Raw genomic sequence first — 6897 nt, 5'->3', positions numbered from 1 at the left:
GTAGACTGCAGTTTGGCTCAGGTAAATTGAGCCACTTTTATTGGTGTATTCTTCTAAGTATGCAGTCTTTTACAGTAGCATCACATAATTTCAAACTGTAAAAAATAATGGTCTTGTCATTTGCTAAGTGTGGGGTTTTTTGCATTTTTTCCTTAGCTCCTGGGATGCAAATGGAGGATGACTGGATACGCAGGCATAGACACTCATGCAATACCCATCCTGAGCAGGATATCGGGGCAGGATGGGTCCTCGCTTCAAAGCCTTGTGTCAAATTTGGCCCTTGCATGACCCATCACAGCAGTGTCGGTATAACTATGGGGAAGTTTGGCCCACAATCCTTCGAATTTTTTTTCTAAGAAATCAATCCATAAAATGCAGCACAAAAAGCTACCATGGTCTACGGTTGGGGAGAGTCCTTGGGGCAGCAGAGGTAGGCAGTGTGTACCTCCATTCCTGTGGATGACCACAACAATTTGTTCCTCATTTCTGCAAAGTTTTTGACTGCTTTTGTCATCTGTATGTTATGCCTCCTAAGTTATAACCCACTGAGAGCTGAGCAGCTGATAGGAAACAAATGCTGCACAATGCTAATGACCAGAAACATGTCCAGTAACACTGGTCAGCAGCTGTTGGGTGAAAATTGTGGTAACTATCACCTGGATTGGCATTTCTATCATAAAAAGTAACCAGCTCAAAGCCCAATCCAACACCCAGCTGCATCATTAGAAAGTACCCTGCTGACTGCAGTGGGTTTGTGTCGAGATCGATGGAGTGAGCACCATTCCAAGGCAGAAGTGAACCCTGTGATTGCCTGAACACTGGGAGTGTCCGTCCAACTCCTTTTTAATGCCCTCACGACACCTCCCAATACTTGTAGATTAATTCTGGAGCGTGGTTTTTTTACTTGCCCTTAATGGAGAATAATTTGTTTTAATTTAGAAGTACCCCGTTTCCAAGATAGCTTAGGCTTCACTGCTTTTATTTAAACGTTTGAAGAGGGACCAACCTGATGCCGTTTACGCTGTATATGTTTATATATGTATCCATGCCATACATATATATCTATATGGCAATGCAGACTGATCAGCTTCTAGTTGTGGAGTGATTACATGTCATGCTGCACCATACGTAAAGTTGGTAAGATAGTAGTGCATCCAGTTGTTCAGCTTTTAGAGTGGAGTTTTATTTTCACACTTTTCTACGGAGCCTTCAAACCCCAGATTTTCACACTAGGCTGTTTTGATAGTTGTTCTCAGACCCTCCATTGACATCCTTACCCAGCATTCCCTACTTTTGGGGGCCTTCTATCTTGTTAAAAAAAGAAAAAAACAAAAAATCTTTTTACCAAGTGAAACATCGATTCCACCTTTATTCCCATTCTCACTGGTGTAAATACTGATACTAACTGAGGATTTTGACTTTGCATTCTGTCAGAATACTGTGTTCAAATAAAAATTACAAAAAAAGCTCGTGCCTACGGTCTGCCCTTCTTTAGATGCTCTGCTAGGTCCTGTGTACAGACATGGATTCCCGGGGCTGTATTTGCCCGTGAGCTTAACGTGGAGTGAGCTGTCCCGTTGTGGCACGCCCACAGCGTGAGTTAAGCATCTGTCTGAGGCTCTGGGCTGTAGACAAGCAGGAAATGCAACTGGCTGCACAGTGATGTTAGTGAAGCAGTCATGCTGCCTGGTTCAAGCTGGTACATCTCTGAACAGTGGCAGTGCACTACTGTAGTGCCGTTCCAAACTTGGGATGTGCAGAAAGAACGCCTGCCAGCACGTGATTCCACTGACGGGCTCTTCTGAAGTGCTGAGTGTCACAAAGAGGAGTATTTTTAAAGTTTTTTTCTCTGTCCCACTGTAGATAATTTCCTTGAGGTAACTAACACACAAATGCAGTCTCATGTCTACTGTGAATCAGGGACAGCTGCATTTCCCATAAAAAGGTGCTGCTCTAGTCACTGGCTGTGAAAGTTGTGTGTGTGTGTGTGCATGTGAGTGCTGGCTTTCAAAGGTGTCCTTAACCCATCCTGAACTGGGTGCCTGAACTTGATTAATGTGGGATGAATCTAATTAAATTTAATTCTGTCTTAAGCGTTGATCTCCCAGGACACGGAAGGAGAAATGAGAGCTCTGATATGTATCAATAGTTGGGTGCCAGAATTATTCACAGAAAAAGAAGAAAGTAAGCGTATGGAGCTAAAGTACTTGTTACCCCAAGAGAATACCCTTCTCCTTTCTGCTGCTTCTCTAGCACTTTGCCCTCTATTCTTGACTGCTGTTCACACTGTGGTATGCAATAAGACAGTATTTCAGCAAAGTTGCTGTGATTGGCCCCATATGTCTTTGGCACTACTGCTTTAGAAAAGGCTGTCCCAGGAAAAGGGACAGGAAGAATGCCCAGGAAACAATCCACCTTCTTGGTGGGTTCTTTCATCAGGTGTCTGTCACTGCAGAACTCCTTTTGAATTCATGTTCCATGCTCTCAGGTCCTTTATAGCTGTCATTTTTCTTTCATCAGAATTCCTGACTTCCCTCTCCTGACTCTTTCTTTTACACAGTTTGCAGAATTTTCCCAGCCTGCTTTGCTCTTGAGAAGAGTTCCTCCTGATTCCAGTCGGTGGCACACAGAGGGCAAAATGGTTCTGTATTCAGATACTGATTTCTGCTTTGTTATACTGCATGTTTGCAATACCGCATTTTTTACGAGAACCCATCGTGAACAATGGAGAGTGGGCGGATGTGGTACAATGTCAGTCCTCGACCAATATGCACATGTGCAATTGTATCATACAGCTTGCTTCTGCAGGAAAGTTGGAAAGATGCTCCGGAAATAGTTTATTTCTTTTTTCTGTCCTACTTTTTTCTTTCTCTTTTTCTAAAATTTTAGCTAAAAACTGCCGAAGTGCCAAACTTTATTTAATTTTTCTAGTCTGGGGTTGCAGGGGGGTGTCTGTTTACTTTTTCTTGAGACTATCTCCACAAATTCAGGCAAAGTAGACTTTATTTTCACACAAAAGTTTCCATTTGGCTGAAAAAGAGCTTTTTTCTCACTTACCTAACCATTTGAACAAAAAAAGTTCAACTACTTTCAAGTCAGGAAACTTTATTTGATAAAAGTCACTGATTCTCTTTCAAGGGAAGTCTCTGAGGTTGCCTTTTTCTGTGTTCCTGGCTTTAGCCGCTGCTTCCCTGAATCACACCAGTGTCACCTCTGCATAATGCCTGGTGGATGGACTCTGTTCCCCGGTGTTTGGCTTGTTTCCTGCTGTAGCATCTTAATGAACTGTGAGGAGCTCAGGTAGTCTTTCCTCTTCTCTCGGAGATTAATAGAGGGGCCTGGAGCACTTGGCCTAATTTACTGTTGCTGCAGAGCACATGCCCATGTGTGAAGAGTGATGAGTTTTCTTTCCCTGGAGTCAGGCTTGTGCTCAATGGCAAACAGAACTGAAAAATTCTTTACTAGACTTTTGTGTGTCTTCAGCCATTCATCAATCTTCAGACATACCTTTCTTGGTAATTTTAACTTGTCTCTCCCTCTGTTGAGGCCATGGTACCCAACTGTCATTGTCAGCTTGGCTGAGTATGTCTGCTTTTACCGCAGGCTGGGCTGAAGAGTAAGTCTAAGGGGAGGGGGGGCTTAAGGGAGGTGGCCAGAGACCTGCTGCAAATAGTTTCTTCTTTCTCTCATCTCTTCTAGACGTTCTAGTTAGTTGGCTTGTCATCAGATATAAATATATGAATATACATGCACATGCTTTCAGGGCATCATTTTAAGTGCTTCTGTACTGAATTGTATGGAAATATTTAGAGACCTGGACACCATTTCAGTAAAGGTGGCTCTCCCCTCTGCACATTAGCCAATTAAGCTCTCCACTGTTTGTTGCAAACTGGCAGGAAAATGCTGCACCTAGCACAGCCTCCCAGAGCTCAAGGGAGGGAGCATGCACCACAGCCACGCTCTCTGTAAGAGATTAGCAGATCTTGCAGCGGAGCTGAGTTGAGAACCTCTTCATCACATTTGCTGGAATGAAATCTCTGCCTGGCTGCTAAATGAATTCCAACTCTTATTTTCCACAGCTGCGTCATGAGCTCCGTCCTGCCCGCAGAGGCTCGGGTCCTGCAGGCTTCTCTTCATGTTTCCCTGGCTCGCTGGCACAGCTCAGTCACCTCACTCTGCTGGAGGTCCTGGCACATCAGAGGCCCTACAGCAGTATAGCACCACGTCTGCTGGCTGCTCTGTAAGTTACTTTATAGGAGCATGCGAACAGCATTGGGAGGGAGCAGCGGCTTTCAATGCAGCACTGGCAAATTATGCTCTTTCTTCTGCAGCCCTCCTGCAGAGCCTGATGAACAGGAGAAGTAAACAACAGATCTGATGGCAGAACGAAATGCAACTTCTTGTATGGAGAGAGAAGGGGAAGCTGAATGGGAAGAGCAGAAGTAAAGACCATTTTGATGCAGGTGACTGGAAGTAAAGGCAGGATCTGCCTACAGAGATGCTGCATCTTTAAGCTGAAAGGCTTCGCTCTCCAGGCCACTGAGCCAGTGGGGTATCCCAGAGGCAAGAGAGGAGAGGGAAAAGCTGGCAGCCGAGAGTGCATAGGAGGCTGAACTGCAGCAGCCAGTCCATCTGACGTGAGCGGAGAGACTGCAGGAATAGCGCTTGCTCAGTTTTCCACCCATGTGGAGGGAGTTTATCTGTGCAGATTCACAGCCATGGGAGAGAACCTTTCTGACTGTCTTTCCCTTGTCTCCATCAGCCTCTCACGGTGCTGTTGCGGGAGAGGCAGGAACCGAGTCAGTCTCTCTCCACCAGTGCATTGGGCTGGATGCTGCTGCTTGCATGCAGCACCCATGGGACAAGAGAGAGGGGTAAGCAAGAAAGACCGCCCCACCCCCGCTTGCTGCAAATCCGCAACTCCAAAGCAGTCTTTTAATGAACCCACAAGCCGAGCTCTTTGTACTGTGTGTGGTTTACTTGTAACAGTTTTTATTCTCTTAGACCTTAAGCATGGCTTTATTCCCCAGATTTTCTAGGATAACAAATAAAAGCTAGACTGCTGAGCATTCTAGTGACATAGCTATTGCCTCGTGGGTATTTTTAATTGGGCACCACGGACACTGGATTTGTAACAGCTTCATTAGAGGGAAAAAAACCACCTTTGGATTGGAGGATTACATGAGCAAGAGCAGAGCTGACTTGCAGTGAGAGAAAGGAGCTATTTTGTTTTGGTGCATGAGGGAAGGGGAAAGGGATCTTCTGGCAGTTCCTGCAGCAAAGGGGCTGGAAGGGACAGGAGATCCTTGCTGCCTGTGGAGTCAGGCAGCTCAGCACCTTGTTGGCACACATAGCCGGAGAGCATTTCTCCTCCCGGGCAGTGTGGTGGGACCTTGAAGAGTAGGCAGATGAATGTAGCTGTGGTTTGTAACTTCACAGTCAGATTTCTAATTTCACGCCCAGCAGACACCAGAGCGGCCTGCCCTTCTTGGTATCCCACACCTTAGGCAACGCTGCTGCTTTCAGGAGGCTTGCCAGGTCACCTCTCTGTTTCTCGCCTTTCTCTCCTGAGATGGCTGGGTTTTAATGTGTCTGGAATTCAAATATCCTGGCAGTGCAGCAGGGACTCAGTGATGCTCTGACTCCCTTTGGTGGCTGACAGCTTCCATTAACTGCCACCTCCGATATTCTGGCTCTGAAAACATGGCCCTAGAGCGTCTCCTGAGAGTGGTGACAAGGACCCATCTGGCTGTTGGAGCCATGTATGCGCGTGTCTATGTCCTGATGGGGACATGCTTTGTGTGAAGTGCTAGTGTGAGGGGCAACTGGATGCAGAAACTGCTCTGAACCACAAGCCTGACACATCCCAGCAGGGCCACAGGGTGTAAAGGAGGGCTAGGATCCTCTTGCAAGGGCAGCTAGCCCTCACAGCATGAAAAGGTTGAGAGACATGTCTCTGGGCCATTGCACGTGCTGCTGGAGATCAGCCAGCCCCTGTGTTTCCTTTCCTGCGGCTTCATCCACCCGGACAGGTCGCGCATCCACAGCACAGCTGGGTAGGTAGCTCAGATTTGGCAGCACATGCAGTGCACAAGCCTGGCTGGCAGACACACGCAACAGGGCAGGAAAAGGCCTGAAAACACAGCTTTGCTCCCAGCTGGCCAGCTGCTTTTTGTGCTGGAGGATGGTGCCACCCTCTGGCTGTCTCACTGGTGACAGGCTGCATGTCCCACCCCGGGAAGGGCTGCGCTGGCTCCCGGGAGTGGCATGAAGCCTCCCTGGGCACCAAACCCCCCAGACCCTGCAAACTACTGGCCTGAGCACCGTCCCAGGGACACCCCTCCTTGTCTGATAGCACAGAGGATGCAGAAATCGTCACTGTCAAGTGGCCACTTCTCAGATGCTGCTGAGACCCTCTGAGCCCTCTGCGTTAACTTGGAGGGAAGAAGTGCCCGTTTTGAATGAGGGTTTAACCCTCAGCTGACTCCAGTATCTCTCCTTCCCACTCAAAGATTGAGAAAGCCCCAGTCCTTAAAGGATATCTTAAAAAAAAAATCCAAGTGTGGTATAAAAATCAGGGCAACGGGTGCTAGAGGGTATTGGTTGTGGATGAGCGTTCACGTTTGTTTCTTCAGGTTCCCTCTCCCAGTTGGTAGATCTGCTAAACTTTGGTACAGCTAATGTTTATATTAACCAGAGAAGTCCCTTTCACTGATTTTTTGCCCATGCTATCCCATTCCTGTCCCCTGCGTACGAACAGAAGATGACTTTGGGCATTAAAAAAGCCAGACTAAAAGGATCTTAAACGCTCCTTGGAGAAATGACATGCCCGTGCCTCTGCTGATATGCTCCCTGCTGGTAGCTGCCAGTGGGGCAGCTTGCCTCCTCGCTGTGCCA

Source organism: Gymnogyps californianus, chromosome 25 (assembly GCF_018139145.2).
Source record: "Gymnogyps californianus isolate 813 chromosome 25, ASM1813914v2, whole genome shotgun sequence".
NCBI lineage: Eukaryota > Metazoa > Chordata > Aves > Accipitriformes > Cathartidae > Gymnogyps > Gymnogyps californianus.
This window is presented reverse-complemented; position numbering follows the sequence as displayed.